Source organism: Bidens hawaiensis, unplaced genomic scaffold (assembly GCF_021521415.1).
Source record: "Bidens hawaiensis isolate Kalapana, Puna unplaced genomic scaffold, B.hawaiensis_p1.1 tig00006085_1, whole genome shotgun sequence".
Classification (NCBI taxonomy): domain Eukaryota; kingdom Viridiplantae; phylum Streptophyta; class Magnoliopsida; order Asterales; family Asteraceae; genus Bidens; species Bidens hawaiensis.
In genome coordinates this window covers 730,871-750,000 of record NW_027491404.1, presented here as the reverse complement: position 1 = coordinate 750,000, position 19,130 = coordinate 730,871, and the positions used below count along the sequence as shown (strand labels likewise).

Sequence of the window (19,130 nt, the reverse complement as noted above, 5' to 3'; positions counted from 1 at the left end):
TCTTGGCCTTTTCCTGATCACCAATTATCTTCACAACTCCCCACGGAGTAGGTAATTTGATGCATTGGTGGTAAGTTGTGGCCACCGCCTTCATTCCATGCTGCTAGGACCTGCCTAAAATAACATTGCAACAAGAAAGGTTATCAATAACACAAAATTTTTTATATGAATTTAACCCTTCAATATAGATTGGGAGGTTGATGTCCCCCAATGTCTTCTTGGTTTCTCCACTGAAACCGACTAGCACTGATGTTCTAGGAATGATCTCCGAATCTGGTATATTCATCTTCTTGAAGACATCATGCTTGATAATGTTGACCGAGCTCCCACCGTCAACTAGGATCCTGCGTACATAATGGTTAGCGATAAATAAAGTAATAATCAAACCGTCATGGTGAGGATCCTGGATGTTTAGTTTATCTTCCTCATCGAAGAAGATCCTTTTATCTGTTGTCAAAGTGGTAGATACTATTGGTCGTTCTCCGTTATCCAACTTGATCTCTTTAGCGAGCCTCTTTGCTGCCGAGAAGGAAGTTCCACATATGTCTGATCCTCCAGAGATGAAATTGACCATTCGCACATCCATTTCATCCTGGTTAGGATCCTGGATACTTGAATCGAATAAGACTCTCTGATCAGTTATTCGAGTAGTGTGGATGAGCGGCCTTCTTTCATCGTCCAACTTGAAGTCTTCCACAGATTCTACTTCTGCAGAACAATAGGTTTGAAATATGTCATAATATCTGGCGACGAAGTTGATTACATGAGCATCTTGTGGTGGTGGTGCCGCTTTCTGTGGAAGGTCTTCAGGATCCTGGATCTTGGATTTCTTCCTTCCCAAGAGTTCTTTAAAGTGACCCTTGCTCAAGAGGTATCCAAATTCCCTTCTTAAGCCGATGCACTCGTCTGTCATGTGGCCAAAATCTTCGTGAAAAGCACAACACTTAGACTTGTCCTTGAACGCGGTTGTCTTCTCGTTTTTACGGGCCACCTTATTTTTCCCCTAGGTCCTTCATGGCACAGATCAAGCCATGAGTTTCCATAGAGAAACAATAGTCAGAGATTCAAGGATAGTCTTCATCGTCATCTCCTTCTTCAACTGCTCGTACGTTTTGATTGTTAAACTTGGTGTACGGCTTCGAATTGTTGTTCCTGTATGAGGATCCTTTATTCTTATCGGGGGATTCTTGTTTTGTTTACCCCCCAAGACGATCCTGGATCTTTTTATCATCTTCTAGTCGGATGAATCTTAACGCCCTGTTCCTGACTTCATCTAAGGTCCTGCAAGGAGTCATCACAAGATCATCATAAAATGGGGAGCCCCTTTGAAGTCCCATCTTGAATGCTTCAACAGCCGTAGCCATATCAAGATTAGGTATTTCTAGGGCTTCCCTGCCAAACCTTGTAACAAAATCCCTTAAGGATTCATCATAAGGTTGGACAACTCTATATAAATCACTAGTTAACTTCTCAAATTTCCTACTACAAGAAAACTGGCTGTTGAACAAGTTAACTAAATGTGAAAAAGATGTAACATAATAAGGAGGAAGACTTAGCAGCCATTTAAGTGCATATCCTGTTAGTGTGGATCCGAAACCCTTGCATAGACAAGCTTCCTTGAGTCTTTCAGGAACTGGATTGATCTCCATCCTTTCCCTATACTAAGCCACGTGCTCTTCCGGATCAGTGGTCCCATCATACACCTTCATGTTGGGTGTTTGAAAGCGTTTTGGGATCTCCGCATCGCATATCGGTGGAGCAAATCTGGACAACTTATGGCTCCCTTCTGGTATTTCAGGAATCGGACGGACCACTCCTGGCACGCTGGATATCATATCCTTAAGCTTCTGAATTTCCCTAGCCATAGCCTGATTGATACCTGTATCCTGCATAGAGCCAAGGTTAGTGTCTGAGGATATGTGATTATAGGCGTTACCTCTTGGTTGGTTGAACGTTGGCATCCCAGAAGTGTAGTTAAGATAAGAGGCATCTGCTACAGTAGCAGGTCTACTAGAGGCAACGGTCTGCATGGGGATGATGTCCCCTTCATGGACCTCTGAAGGCCTTTGATGGTGAATTCCTGAGGATCCTTGATTCTGCCAGAAGGATCCTTGAGGTTGGGAGCTGAAGGATCCTTGAGAATACAACCCAGAGGATCCTGGTTGAAGGATGGATGATCCTTGTTGAAGGAACGAGGATCCTTGAGTTCGTTGACCCACGGACCCCTGTTGAAGGATAAATGATCCTGGCTGAAAGAACGAGGATCCTTGAGTTTGTTTTGTTTTGGACAAAAATCTGTTAAGGATCAAGTATCCAAATCTGTTATGTGAGGAAAGGTGCTAATTCGATAACAACAAGTGTATGAGAGTAATATTGGTGAACACAAAGGTTTGATCATGAGGGGAAAAGCCCTTAACCAAGATTGTCTTACTTCGGTCAAGGATTAATGAGATAATCTTTGGTCGAAGTACGTTAGTCAATGATCAACAAGGTAACCTTTGGTCGATGAGTATGTGGTTATCGTGGTCTCCGGCACAAAAAACTCTCGGACGGTGAAAACTATCACCGTCGATTATATTGATAAATAGAAGGTGGTTACAAGTGTTTATGGAGTATATGATCGAGATTACAAACAAAGCTAGTGTGTAGAGAGAATGTTAGCTTCTGCTCTAGTGTGTGTACGTACATGTGTTTTCTAACTGATCACAATCTCCATTATATATAAAAGATAATAACTCAAGGAAGTTATGATTAATAAAGACTATTAACTAATAATCCCTAAAAATCCGCCATGTCTTCAATATAATCGTAACAGCCACTTTGACCACGTGCTCCATCACTCAGGCTGCGAAATAGGTGGTAGACCAGGTCTTCTAGCCGTTAGACTTATTAAATATCAGCCTTCATATAAGATACAACCATTAATAGCAGCAAATACCGAGGATCCATGATCCTGACATAGCTCTGGAACTCTTCAGAAGGATAATTAATCCAGACACGTCAATATCTTCTTGACTGCAATTTAGTGGATAGACTGAGTCTTCTAACCGTTATACCTGCTAAATATAAGACCACACTTGAGAACAACCGTTAGTAACTAATAAGTACTGTGGATCCTTGATCCTGACCGGATCTGGAACACACGCTAAGGATAACTGATCCAAAACATATGCCAGGATAACATATCCACATTGTCAAATTTCTGTGCACTAACAATTGTAATGTTTCTTTGTTAATTATAATTTTTTTACGTCAGATATCTGTTTCACTATCCGAAGTTCAGATATCCGACGAACATCCGATATCCGAAATTTCGGATACGGATTCGGATAATGAAATTCACTATCTGAAATGTTTGGATATCCGAAACTTCGGAGATCCAACTTTGAACACCCATATATGGGCTGTAGCACAAAATGTACTTTTAAGTAATTGCTTCATAGATCCTATATCTATCTATATGAAAAAGAAATCATGTAACGAAGTGGATTCTTATTTGTACAATTGGTACTTCGAACTTGGAACGAGCATGAAGAAATTAACGATACTTCTTTATCTTTTGAGTTGTTCTGCCGGATCGGTCACTCAAGATCTTTGGTCTCTACTCGGACCCGATGAAAAAAATGGGATCACTCCTTATGGACTCGTTGAGAATGATTCTGGTCTAGTTCGTGGCCTATTAGAAGTGGAAGGCGCTCTGGTGGGATCCTCACGGACATGCAGTCAGTTTGATAAGGAGAGTGACATTGCTTCTTCAACCCGAACCAAAGAATCCCTTAGATATGATGCAAAAAGGATCTTGAGGACTGAGTTTACTTTGTTTGGGCCGGTTGTTTCATAAATAATTTAGACTTGAGTCATCTAGAAATTCACATTCGAGCCCACGAGGCCATTTGATTATCAGTCCACTTATGCTTTTGGGCCTAGTGAATTTTCACGTTACATAGTTATGCTCCGTAGTTTTAGAGGTGTACAAATTGGGTTTTTTTAATATCCGGTTATGAGTATGGGACCGGGTTTTGGTATGATCAGGTATTGGTAATAGGGTCCGAGTATATTGTCTTTAGAAACCATACCCTATGCATCAGCTTCGGGCCGGATATTTGAATACCATGTTTCCGGGTATAGATTGGGTTTTTAGGGGCTACACTCTTTTGGGGTAATTTCGTGTAAGATCGGGTATTTAAAAAACCCGGTTTCGGGTATTGGAAAAAACCCGGTTCTGGGTATGGAACCGGTTCGGGGTTTGAGGTATTACCGGGTACACATCGGGTCCAGTTCCGGGTACGGGTTTTGGTATTGAAATTCGTAGCATTGCATGCTCTATCCATACTCTACGGGTAGGGCCGGTTCTGGGTTCGGATAGTAAAAACCCGGTTCTGGGTTCGAGTCTTCTGTCCACCTTAACTCCGTACCTTGTATAGAGAGAATCTTTATTCGTAACGGTACGTTGCTCGCAATCATTTATATTGATCAAACAATGGGAGCAGTAATTATTTTTTTTTATGTGATTGTCTTGCATTGTTGAGTTTATATTGATTTTTTATTACTACAACAACCCAATAACCTATAAATTCCAAACAACAGTATTCACTATATTATTTTTCAAATTCGTGCCGTTGAATATACTCCGTATTACTTTATTTACCTATAATTTACCCATTAGTGCTTCTTCGGGGGTCAATGATCTTAATTACACTCGATATTTCTTCATTTTACCTCGTCACTATCACATATGTTACAATTTCTTTTGCTTACGGGGCACTCGTTCCATAGTAAACTCATAGTTAAAGTTACAATTTTAAACTATCAAAAAATTTATGGATTAGTGAATATGAAGATGTGTTATTGTAAAATTTTACCCTTATCATATATTTTTCAAAGACGTTTTATAAGAAAGTAAGAATATGACTTATAGTGTAATCATAATATTTACGTAACTAAAAAAATAAGGGAATTATTATTTTGTCATTTTAGTTTCGGTACAATAACACACATAACCGAATTCGCAACGACTTACCGCTTCAACGTTTGAGACCGACAACGCTTAAGTTTTACCATTACGTCAGGTAAAACACTAGTTATATTAGAGACAGAACACAGCATTCAATATTTAACAAGTGACACGCAAGCCAACTTTGTCCCCGTTGATTTTATTAATAACATTTAGAAACTAAATTATAATATAAAGATACGACAACGTTAAGAAATAAAATTAATCTGGCCAAATTGTCGTGGTTTTTAAGCTAGTTAGAATAATTCGGATTGAAATATAGAAATTTAAATTTATAAAAGATTTACCTAACTATTGGATTAAACAGAGCATCCAAGTGAACACTTATTTCAATACTGATTCATATTCTAATATCAATTTAAAAATAAAACTAACAAAAAGATTTAGTCTAAATATAAAAACTATTAACTAAATTAAGCCTGTTTTCGATCCATTCATCTCCGTTAAAATTTATCACTTAAAATAAGCTATTCCTGATTTTCATGCCATGCAGTCATGTAAAACGATAAAATGTAGAACAAAAAAAAGCATAATATTCAAATAAACAAACAAGCCCCTAACTTGCAAAACAAACTTAATTCCAGCCTTTTTTTAAAAAAGATACTCAAAAGAAACTTCCAAGTTATTGACCTAAACTTAAGAGCCTTCAAAATCATACTATCGTTAGATATATGTAACTTGATGTTAGCCTTTTCATCTATTTCCAAAACTAGAACGGCGTAAGCACCCACCCTTCCAATAGACTTCTATTCCACATTTCTTCTGCCAGACGAACCTGTGATAATAACAAACACGAGTTTATAACTTGTAACCTCACAAGAAATCAATTGTCTATATAGTTATGCCCTAAAACGTACCACGGTTTCCAAGCGGTATGCAAAACGTAAACAGTTTGACAAAGTAATCCCCAAAGGGCCTTTCAGATACCGGTATAAATTTCCCAACAACCGCAAGGGGCCAACTAGTGACGAATTGGAAAAACAACAAATAAGATAAATCATTAACATACAAATGTTAATGGTTAATACAAAAAAAAACTGTTTTCTTATTTTTCATGAAAAGCTCTATCAACATGATTTTAGTAACTTATAAATACATACACAAATAAATAAATTTACTAAACTAAACTAAACTTTGTGTATTAACGTCCTTAACCTTGTCAACAATATATGTATTCATGAATTTCTTTTTTATATAAATGGCTTGCTAACTCTTAAAATTGGTCAAAACTTAGAGCATTCAAACATTTTTGCAAAACAAAAGAGGAAAAAATCATAACATCTTAATTTTTAAAATTAAGGGTTAGTACATGCATTTTCGACAAAGGTTAAGGACTTTAATATACAAAAACTAGTTCACTTATTTGTATAGTATAGACAAGTTGAGTTTGATATACCAAAACTATTTTGAAGGTCTTTTTCATGAAAATAAGTATACCCATTTTATTATGGTGTCAACAAGAATGATTTCAAAATATAACTTACCTGAAAAACCCGATTGCAAGAGAAACCAGCCACAATTGCCAACTCAGCCTTACAGTTGAAGTAAACTTTCCAAGAAACATGACGATTATGACCTGAAGAACCACAGTAAAGCTCACGATCCCCACAAACAGACGATTTTTAGTAACTCCTTTGAAAACATTCAATTCATCAGGCTTCCGTGCATTGAACTCATTGAATATCTGTAGTTACAATAATTAGTAATTTGTTATAGTCAATTCCAAACATAAAACCTAGCATAAGTTGAAATAATTACCTGAGAAAAGACGAATGCGTTGAATATAAGAGTATTTTTCTCTTTGGTAGCATGTTCAATAAGGTCATGTTGTGAAGGTAAAATTTCTCTGCCCCGGAAATTAAGTACAAGTAAAACCGTCACTTGATAAAGAGCTTGTACTATCAAATTCCTCCACATGATATTTGTAATAAGAGGCTCCCTGAAAAAAAAATAATAATAAAATTAGTACATGAAAGTATGAAACAGAAATGACAACTAGCTGATGAAACAATAAATATTAATATACTATTGCTAAAAATAACCTGCGGCCAACAGGGTGGCGGTCCATGAGGTGATCAGTTGGCGGTTCAGTAGCCAGTGCAAGTGCACCCAGAGTGTCCATGATCAGGTTCACCCAGAGGAGCTAAACAAAAATCAAAATATATATAAAATTTTGTCTCCACACTTTGGCATAAAATAATTAAACAATATGTACAAATATACCTGCACTGCATTTAAGGGGACATCACCAGAAGAAATTGCAGCTACGACATTAATTATAAGTGCAGCCACATTCACAGTAAGCTGAAACTGGATAAATTTCTGTATATTTGCATATACAGATCTTCCCCACCTAACAACCTATTATGTGACAAAACAGAAACATTATTAATCTTTGAGGTACAGTCTGGTTTTATGCTTTTGAAACTTATTTTGATCCAGCTAGAAGTAAAATTTATAACTAATCACCTTTACAACTGAAGCAAAATTATCATCTAGTATGATGATGTCACTACTCTCTTTTGCTACTTCAGTGCCTTGAATCCCCATAGCAAGACCAATATCAGCCTACAAGACAACAATTGTTAATAACATATCAAAAGTGATGCTGATTTAAATAGTATAGAATTTGAATTACCTCATGTAACGCAGGAGCATCATTTGTACCATCTCCAGTTACAGCAACAACATGTCCTTTCTTCCTCAGGGCTTGCACAAGCAACAATTTATCATTAGGAGATGACCGCCCCATCACCTGTGGACCATACACGCGTACAACTTAATGTAAAAGTAGATGCAAAACAAATTTAAAAATCTTATTGAATAACTACACACAGATATCTTATCAGCTACTTCTAGTCGTTGAGCCTCAGACATAGCACGGAATGATTTCCCTTCAATTAAGTTTGGCTCAGTAGCATCTGCATCTGACCCAAGGATTCCACATTCTAATGCAATTGCTTTTGCTGTTTGCAGATTGTCCCCAGTCACCATTCTCACCTGCATATATTGATGTAAGTTAACAATTATATGCACATTTATAATAGGTACAATAATATAACAGCAATTACCTTCACACCAGCCTTTACACAGAGTTGGACAGCATCTTTCACACCTGGCCGACAAGGATCCTACAATGCAAACCACTTATATAAAAACTTGATGTTGTAACTTCACCCCATAAATTAATAAATTGATCAAAAGATTACACACCTTCAAACCAACTATTGCAAGCAAAACAAGATCACCCTCAGGCAGTTCCCAAATTGACAGTTCTTCATCTGTTGGTACAGTTTCTCCTTTCAGTGGTCGGTAGGCGATAGCAACACACCTCAAACTTCTAGCAGCCATATCTTCAATCGCCTTTTTAAAATATTCTGTCTGCAAGTTTAAGAATAATTAACTTTGAATCATTGAAGTTTATCCTTGGCATTCAGAAATCCTAACTCGAAAAAAAAAACATTCAATTCATAAACTTGCAAATGACTAAACACCTTTCCATCATCAAGGGGAATAAACTGCTCGTTACTATCCATGTATGTTGTGCAAGCAGCCAAGACAATTTCAGCTGCACCTTTCCAGTGTACATGAACTTGAGAATCCGACTGTAAAAAAATTAAAGAAATAAATTTATAGTTCAAGTGAAGCAAAACACCTGCAAAAGATTATTAGCTTTATTTGAAGTAGATATGAATACTAGAAAGACTGTACAATTACCCGTTTCACCGCAACACCGCCTCGTTTTTTCTCGGAGTTAAATGGAAATGCATGAATAACTGAAGAATCTGATCTGACAACTTCAAAATTCATTCCAAGCTGCAATTATTACAAAACAATAAATCAAATACAAAAATTAATACAAAAACACTATAAATAATGTGTGAATGAGCAACTTGCATCAACACCCCATTGAAGAATGGCCTTCTCGGTTGGTGATCCAGAAACCTCAACATCTTTACCACCCTATTATGTACAATAAAAAAATAAATAAACAACCGGCAGAGTGAAATTGCCATTTTCAAAATAAGATGATAATCACTACTACACCTGCAGAAATACTAATCATGACATACTCTAAAAAGTATTAATAACCCTTAATTACCTCAGGAAGATATACACTGCCAGTTGTATTCTGAGCTACACTTTCAATGAGAAGAGATGTAACCCTTGCTGGTAACTCTGACGTGTTGTTTGGTGGATCGGTCTTTTTCCCACATATGTAAGCCTCAACCACAGTCATCTAGAAAAGCAAAAAACATGTAATGCATTGATTTAAAATTTTATCTTTCAAAATATTGAAAAAAAAACACAATCAGAAATAAACAATTAGGTTATCTCACCGAATTCAATGTCAAAGTTCCAGTTTTGTCACTGCAAATTGTAGTTGCAGAACCCATTGTTTCACAAGCAGATAGTCTCCTAACCAGCAAATTAAGCAAATTAAAGTAAAAACAAGTCGGAACCCGAGAGTTTTTGAAAAATAGTTATCAAACACACCAATGCTTTGTCAGCCATCATTTTCCTCATTGAGTACGCAAGCCTGTATGTATGCACAACATGATTAACAGGTTAACCACTGTGTCAAAAGAAAATGAGTAAATCTTACATAAAAGGAAAGAGAACCACATATTAGTACACAATAACAGACAACTTACGTTAAAGTGACAGCCAATGGAAGCCCTTCTGGCACCGCAACAACAACAATCGTCACCTGTCGTACAATTGCAACTTTTAAGTTCTAAACTTTACGAAAACTATTTTACATTTTAGCACCAAGGTCACAATCAAAGTACAAACCAGCAGTTTGTTCGGTTCTCAAAAATCACCAAAGACAATCATTAAGTATGCATTCAAAAAATACATACCGCAACAGTGAAAATCTTGATTGCACCATCAATAGCATCCCCAAGACTAGTTTTGCCACCAATAAACTCTACTTTTCCCTCTTCATCCTTCGTGTGTCCAGTAAAAAACCTAACAGAAAATAATCATCTTAGAGCTAGAAAGAGCAGTAAAAAGTATTGTTATAACTTATAAAGCCTTAATATCAAAATACCTAGCAAGAAGGATGACAAGAACTGACACAGCAACCACAAGCCCAACTACACCAATAAACGTTGCGACCCCATTTAAACGCACCTGGTAAAAGTCAATTTCCAATACTTCAAAACTTTGAATGCTTTGTAGTCATGAAAAAATATTTATTTATTGCCAATTACAATAAAAAGAAGTTTGAACCGAAAGCTAACCTGTAACGGTGTTTCCTCACCGTTATCTTCTGATATGCTAGCCATAAGCAATCCCCATTCTGTATTTATTCCAACTAGTCGCCTAACAATGAGCAAGTAAACATAACTTTATGTCCATATAGAAAAAGATTCAAAAAGTCATCATGAAATGAGAAAACGAAAAAGTTATCAAATTTCTAAAATCTCAAAATTGAAAAGATTCCATATATATTTTAAAGAACGTGGATGTGATAAATCATCTTTCATACCAGCATTGTACCATAACCATCAGCCACCTTGCATCCAGACATTAAAAATGGTGATTTGTGATCTTTGGTAACCTGTTCAACCACATAAAACGTTATGTTACTCACAATAAAAGGAGATCATAAAAATGTAACACATGAAAAAATACATGGAACTTACAATTTTACTCTCCCCGGTCATACTTGACTCGTCAATAGCAAGGGAGTGACCAGAAATTAAAACCCCGTCAGCTGGAACCTGAATAATAATTGAAAGGTAAACAAATGCAAGAATGGAAATCATGAAAACCATGTTACCAATTCTCTGACCTGGTCTCCAATTGTTAGGGGTATGACATCCCCCACAACGATATCAAATATTGAAATTTCCACCCTTCTTCCACCTCAACAACCTACAAATATCAGTCTTAATTTGTCAACAAAACCGAATAACTGATACAAAAAAAATTGTACAAAATACAAATACATTAATGAAAACCCACCTCCAATTGTATGTTCTGCTTCTCCTCATTTAAGTTTTGAAATTGAAGTGATTGTTTATAGTCACTTATGGCTAGAAAACAGAAAGAAAATGTTTAGACATCAAGTTTCTGCCAGTAACATGATGACTGAAATAACCAGTTATTCAATAATGTACCTGTAACAAGTATGACAATTATAACAGCCAAAGCTATGCTTCCTCCATCATACCACCCTTCTTTAATTCCCTGAAATTATAGCAGATGTTAAAAAAAACAGAATTTATTATACTATGATCAAGGGTAAATGCAGTGACAAGTTCTGATTCACTAACCTCTGTTTTAATGCCTAGTGCAAGAGAAGCTGCAGCAGCTACCATCAAAATGATCAAAGTTGTATCTCGACAAGCATCCAGCATAAACCTCTATAAACATATTCCATCCCATTATTGCAATTTCCGATTAAATAAATTCTTAACAATATCAATAGAGTTTAGAAAAGGAGAACACGGAAAACAAGCAAGTACCCAAAAGCTTCGCCCCTTTTTTCGTGGATATGTATTGGACCCGAACACATTTTTTCTATCTAATATGTTTGCATCATCCTCTTGAATTCCCTTATCTGGGTTTGTCTTCAACTTTTCTGCTAATCCTTTAACCTGTTGTGTTCATGGAGAAAAAACAACGAACAATGTCAACCACAAGAATACCAATGGCTGACGGCTCTATGTATGTGTGTGTGAAAATGAGAGAGAAAATCTGAATCTATCAGAAACTTACCCCTCCAAAGTTTTGCAAAGTCGAAAAATCATGGTCTCTTGTCATTGTAGCGAGCTGATCATGACTGACGTCATAATCACCGGTAGGAATGGGAGTTGGGGGTGCTTTTGGGGTTCCTGTTGCGGAGAGAATGTTAATAAGTCAATCTGGTATCGACGCCTAAAAGGTATAAATGTAAATCAACAAAAAGAATACCATCTGTTTTTTGTGCAGCTGCTTGAAAAAGATAGGCTGCCTGAAAATACCAAATAACGGGTCATAAGTTAGTTCAAGTTAAATTAGATTATGTATAAACTATAAAGATGAGATAACATTACTCGTATGACATGAGTGTGAGTTCTGATCTTTGCTATAATTTCTTTCTTCTCTTCCGCTTTTTTCAAATCCAAAGTGTAGCGGAATCGACGGGAAGCATTTAATACAAGTGCCGCTTGCTAAATCAACGAAAATTTAGTTAAAATTCTATCGCATTGAAAGCAAAAAAAAAATAGTGTAGATGTAACAAGATCACACTATGGTTTTATTTTATTAAATCAGCATAGCTACACCAATTAATAGTCATAACATGGAGAGCTAGAGTTCATGTATCAACGTTTTGCTAATTTGCTTGTTAGCCCTTGTAACAAAACCGCATTGTGGCTGATTCAACCAACTAAAGAAACACAATATATAAGTATATAACACGTGATCAATAGGAATGTAGATTCTTTCCGGTCTTTGTCTAAAGCAATCGATATATATCATGTACAAGCATAGAAAGCATGGAATAAAAGATTTATTACACGTGTGACGTGTCGATCAGAATCTTACGACTTAACCGTTTTCAAAACCTATATTCGTAGCCCAATGAAAGTGATCCCCACCAAACATATATACACATACTTTAATTGTGCATTGATAGCGATAAACGTTTTCTACACGCAAACATTTGACTATCCTAAACAGTATCCCTCGTTAACATGGCACACGTGTTTTAACATGCTCCGAAGTAATAAATTAAAAGAACATTCAGCTAAAAACCTACATTATGTTTCAACCGTGTAGGTGAAAAGCTTAATCATTCATACAATGAGTCATTTACATAAACACACATCTTTAAACCAAGGCATCTCTTGCAAGTACCTTGTCTTAAATATTACCGCGCTTTAACCGTTTAACGACTACCAAAAGCCCTAATTATAAGAATCTACACCATCTCCTTTCACAAAATAACTATCCAAAATACAACAAACAAAACCTAACAGAAAGCCACAATAACAATGGTGAACAAACAGATCGCATAAAACTTAACAACACGGCGTCAATTTACAACGAAAACACGAATTAAGCAAGCAAAGAGAAGAGTATACCCTCCATCTCTTAAGGCGGTCAGCCGGAGCACTTTTAGTATGCACAATGTCAAACGGATCGTTAACAGACTCGTACTCCTCGCTACTTCCACCGCCGGACTCCAAGTCCTTGCGGTGTTTCTGGTCACCGTTACTCATTAATTCAATTGTCGCAGAAAAGATGACACCTCACTTTAATTCTATTCTGTAAACACAATCATAATTAAGTGACTGGTATGATCATCGTCAAAAGATTAAGCTAAAAACACGAAATCAAACGGTGGATTACAGTAGCAAGATGGAGGAGCCGTTAGGGTTTCGCATTAACACAAATATAATATAGTAGGATGAATTATTTTTATTCGTGATAATTTCTTTTCTTATATATATCCTCTACATTTTATTATTTTTATTACAAAAGTGATAATCTATACCATCATACACTCATTTTTAAGTAATTTACAACATTTAAAGCATAAGATGCATGTGTTAGTAAGGGTAACCTTGTCTTTTAAACACAATCCATTCAACTTACAAGTTTGGTCCCTCATCTTTAACCATTTTATATTTTCAATTGAAGTTGTAAACTAACTTCTCACCCATTATTTTTAAACGACTATAGCGCTTTCAAACGTTAATATTTTTATAAAAAAAATTACACCATAAATATGAGCATTTTATTCTCTTTAATTTGGATATGATATTGTTATATTTTTTTCATTTTAAATAAATTAATATGTTACGTAGGGGTGTTCAGTGTCCAGTATAAACCGCAAACCAACCGTTCACTACATTTTGAAACCGACCAAAAACCAAAAGTAAAAAAAGAAGTCAAACCAATTACCGGTTTAAACGATTTCAAGGTTTTAACTGAACCATAACACTTATATTTGTTACGTGATTAACAGGTTCAAACACCCGCTGCATCGCGCGGGCATCCGTCTAGTATTAAAATACGCACGTCTCATTCTTCTTTAGCAAGTTCATGGTAAAGTTCATGTTTTTATTATTTTACGTGTATAATGATAATTTTATTATAGCACTCACATCTTATTCTTCGTCAGCATTCACATCGTTTTTTTGTATCCATCCCCATAACTTAATTTTAAGTATTACATTTCTCTAAATTTTACTTCTTGCGTGAAAAGGATTTAGAGATGATAAATAATACATCTATAGTTACAATAAGGAATCCCAAACACCCGGTTAATGCGCTACATCAAGTTCTCTATCTCTATTTTTATTATTTTTTTCTTCTTTCTTATACACTCACAAATATTTATAAAGATGATAAATAATACATCTATAGTTACAATATTACTATTCATTAAACTCTAAATTATATAGACAGAGATATGGAGATGTAAAATTTAGAAAATTTATAATTTTTGAAGATAATTATAGATATAAAGAGGCTTACGTGAATTCTCTAATTTAATCAAAACAATACATTTTTCTTTAAATTTTATTTATTTTTTATAAACCTTATATATCTCATTGTCCATTTCTATTATCATCATACTCAACATTTTTCTTTAAATTTTGTTTATTTTTTATAACCCTCATATATCTCATTGTCCATTTCTATTATCATCATACTCAAAACACCATTTTTTATTTTTATTTTTCTTATAGACTCACAACAAGTTTAGAAAATGATGAAGAATAACCTATCAAATATATAGAGTTACTAACTTACTATTACTTCCTACTATATAATTTAAAGATATAGAGAAAATAGAGAATGTGATGTATTGATGTAGGAGTATTTGTAGCACTTTTCTTTATTATTTAGATATAAAGAGCAAAATAGAGTATGGAATACTAATGCTCTTACACATCAAACGGTCACATTAGTTGTTTTATAGTTTTATATTGACATGTTATATATATATATTTTTAAACTGAACATAAACTAAAAGTGTTTATACAAATATGGTCCATCGTGTATGTTTGCCAAGATGTTGGACAGGTGTAAAAGCGTGTATATAAGGATAGTGTATCGATTTAAAGTTGAAGTTAAATTTCTGAAAATGACTATTTAATTGTTATTTAAGAAACCAATATAGAAAAATATAAGAAACACTCCTATAAGGCTATGGGTATGTTTGGTAAAAGTAGCTGGTAGCTGTAGCTGGAAGCTGTTGGCTGGAAGCTGGAAGCTGGTGGTTGGAAGCTGGAAGCTGGTAGCTGTTAGCTGTAGCTTTTTAGATATATTTAGATGTTTGTCAGAGTAGCTGTAGCTTTTAATAAAACGTATAAAATTACAAAAATGGGCATAACTAAAACCAATAATAGTAAATGTATTTATTTTGGAAGGTTATTTAAGTAAATTATCATACTAAAAGCTTGTAGCTCTTTCTAAACGCTACTAGTAGAAGCTTTAAGCTTTTTCTCCTGACCTAAAAGCTTCAAGCTCCTTGAACCAAACAGAGCTTTTAATTGAGTAGTAGCTTTTTCTTAAAAGCTTGAAGCTTGTAGCTCCTAAAGGCTTCTAAAAGTTTCATGCCAAACATACCCATAGGGTGGAGGGGCTACAAATTGGGGCGTTTTACGTCATGTGGCGTCCAGTCAGCAAAAGGTAGGTTTTGTTTTTGGGATGCAATGGTGTTGTAGCCTATATATATATATATATATATATATATATATATATGTATATATATATACATATGTATACATACATATACATATATATATATATATATACATCACACGCACATAATAATATAATAATAATATATACACACAACTCCCGGCGACAAATTCCTTGCCTCACCCCCCCCCCCCCCTTATCGCCCCTAAAATCGTTGGGGGCAGTGTTCTCGCCCTTCTTCGCCAGATTCGCCTGTGCCCACTACGTACAGCCAAAGGGGCCAATGAAACACTGATGCCCCTTGCCAACTTTTTTCTTTCATGTATTTCATTAATAGAAACTCTCATCATTTAGTCCTTCAAGGTTCATAGTTTCTATCAATTATTGTACAAGATTTTTTTATTACGAACAGAACCATGTCCATAATGTTTCAAGACTACACAAAGTTAGGTTTTGTAAGGCTTAACTTCGATTATGAGACGACACAAAGTGGAACGCTATCCATAATAGAGTTGGGTACTGCTGTAAACGAAGATGGAATGGTGAGATTTGTTTTTAGATGATCATAAATTAGAAAGGATGACAAGAGACTCGCATGTACTAAGTCATATAACCACAAATCAACTTGCACGGTCAAAATTCGACCGGTTTCTAATATTTTTGGGAATATATTTGTATAACCAATGTTTTTAAGATTGGACTGGCCATCGAACCGGTTGTCTTACCGGTCCACTTCTTTGGTAAAATAAAATGATATCATAAATAATTCAATAAAATATTTGCAATTATGATCTAAATTTGTAATTTTTCTTTATATTTAGTATCGATTTAATATTTTAGCAAAATATGAAAACATAAATAAATAAATATCAAAATCGAGTAACTTTTTTTTTCTTTTTTCAAACGGCAAAAAGAGAGCTGGAAGGAAAAAAAAACTAAAAATGGTCCACCCTTACATTTTTCCTATTCAAATTGAGTGTTATGATGCGCGGTTTTGCTTTGTGTTTCTTATTAGCTTTTTAACTCCTTTTTATTAATTTTCTTTTGTAACAAATATTTGAATTATTGACGGGTCATCGATCGATTCGATTATCTCTATTTCATCATATGGAGAAAACACACATAATTGTGAAAACTCCCTAATCCAATCTGAAAGCTTATATTTTTTTTACATATAAGACTTAAAATCAAAATCTTCCTATTTTTAAAATAAAGTATTTAAGTGTTTGACTTCAACAACTAGAATAAATAATCATTGGACGGCTTTTTTATTAGTTACTTGATTATTTAAAAGTCTGGTTTTTTAATTAATAAATAATAAAATTAGAAGAGGATTAGAAGCAGATCATGATCACCCACCAAGGACATTCTTGCTTTGTGGAACAGAATGGCAGATCACATGTAATTCACGCGTTTTGCCTCACTAGCATTTATTTTATTTTATTTTATTTTGTTTTCTAAACGCCTTCCGCTCTACTTATATCCTATACTTATATTCAGTGGCGGAACCAGAAATATTTTTCTATAGGTTTGGGATTTTCAGTGCTCGAATTTTTGGCATCAAAGTTTTTGAGTTAGATAAATAAAATGTGATGTCACTAACATAGCAAAAGTACATTGTCAATATTTAAAAATATACAAATTCAATATAAAAAATATATTATAAATTATAATTCAAACATTTTTATTAAGTGTTAATTGAGTTAGACTTATAAAGTTATAAGCCCATTAACATTTTTGGTCTTTTATATTAATCTATATACGGGTATTTTTTATTGTCCCATTTTTAATTTTTATTAAGTAATTTTTATAGTTTTTTTAAAGCATTTTATATTTTATAAAAAAAGTTATTTACTAAAAAATACTATAACTACGTTTTTCAAAATAAATAGAGAGAAGGAACTTAAACATTTTAGATTAAGAGAAGATCAGACCACATAGAACTAATAGTATATAAACATAATGAGCTAATACTTGGTGACAACTGACGGATAAGGATTTTATTGATATAGGGTGAATGTTTTTAGATGTTTCATTTTATACAAACATATATAAATATTTATGTGTTGCGTCGCCTTAAGTAAAAAAATACTTTGATTTTAACCCAAATACTTTAGATCATATGAAGACTAGATTGCTTAGAAAAGCTACCCTGCATTACCGTTCTAAATCCCATAAATAAGACAATTAGTAGTTAAAAACAACCTCCATATTTAATGCTAAAATCAAGTAGTGTGCAACAAGTGAATAAAAAACTGAATACATAAAAAATTAAAAGAAATTACAATATTACATGGAAGTGTGAATGTAGAGAAAAACCAGGCCATGGTGTCCCATATATAAATGTGTCAGCTACCTAAACTAATTAAATATATAAAAAAAGGTTGTCTTCTTCTCTACCAATGCTACAATCATGTTTTTAAACTGTTAAGAGTTTCAGTTGCAGAAAGATTCAGTATGTTCTCTTCATTTTTCTTTTCGTTCACTGATCTAATGAGTTAATACTTACACTTCTAAGCAATAGAAAGGTTCGCCCTTGAATCAATGAGTTCGAATAGTTTTTTTTAGTTATAACGGGTTCGCTCGTCGAAACAGAATGAGTTCGCTTGTTCATACGACACTATAGGCTATATATAAAACTGAAAAAAGAGTGGGTTCGGCCGAACCCGGTGGGTTGTGTGTACCTCCGCCACTGCTTATATTGTCATCTCATATCAAATAGGAGTACTATCTAAAGAAATACATCATTACTATCAAAATGTCCCATTAGAACTTTAATTTAATTTTACAATTTTACTTTTATAATAATTTTACAATTTGACTTAATTTAATCTATTTAATTATAGATTTATAGTTACATAAATATGAAAAAAGCAAGTGAAATATATGAAGTTCGACTCAACTTCAATTTATTGTTCATGGTTAATAAGAGGTTATGGGGTAAACTCCAATCCATCTTAATTTTACGTAAGTTCTATATCACTCATTTTTTCTCTTTCACTCCATGTCATCCAAAGGAAATGGTTTCACACATAACTAAAATAACAAATCAATTAGTAAATACATATTGTTCCTTTTAACCCGTGAAAAACATAATCCATGAGTCTTTTTAACACACTTAACGTAAGTGAGTAGTGGTTTAACCATATTTAAAGTGTCATGTCATCTTAACTTATGTTAGGTGTTAAAGTATACCCCATGACCTAAGGGTTGTAGGTTATGTGGGTTAACTAAACTTCCCTTAATTAGATGAGATGTATGCTCACTTATGTTGAAAGTATCATAAACTAATTATACACTTACGTGTTAGTTTGTTTTTAAAGAGGCCAAATGTTTGCAGTCCGCGGATCATATCTGCAGGCTTCTGTAGCAAAAAAAAGGTGGACTAAACCTCTGCAGTCTGCAAAAATGAAAACTGTTTGTCTTTTAATATTTGCAGACTGCTAAAATCAAACATAAATTT

At 34.4% G+C, this 19,130-nt stretch overlaps 1 pseudogene across 1 annotated transcript; it reads right to left on the bottom strand.

Moving 5' to 3' along the window:
- Positions 1–5,480: 5,480 nt before the first annotated feature.
- LOC143631513 (calcium-transporting ATPase 8, plasma membrane-type-like) lies at positions 5,481–13,282 on the bottom strand (annotated as a pseudogene). Its single transcript, XR_013153370.1, has 32 exons — positions 13,096–13,282; positions 12,064–12,180; positions 11,942–11,981; positions 11,747–11,862; positions 11,494–11,625; positions 11,302–11,391; positions 11,146–11,215; positions 10,987–11,061; positions 10,818–10,891; positions 10,669–10,746; positions 10,512–10,583; positions 10,264–10,345; positions 10,071–10,153; positions 9,880–9,988; positions 9,670–9,725; positions 9,514–9,554; positions 9,355–9,440; positions 9,117–9,254; positions 8,912–8,977; positions 8,732–8,830; positions 8,509–8,619; positions 8,228–8,395; positions 8,086–8,145; positions 7,850–8,014; positions 7,653–7,769; positions 7,484–7,582; positions 7,238–7,375; positions 7,057–7,157; positions 6,773–6,953; positions 6,499–6,698; positions 5,872–5,975; positions 5,481–5,789 (listed from the first exon to the last, which is right to left on the bottom strand). The product of XR_013153370.1 is annotated as a calcium-transporting ATPase 8, plasma membrane-type-like (transcript).
- Between the last annotated feature and the right edge of the window lie 5,848 nt (positions 13,283–19,130).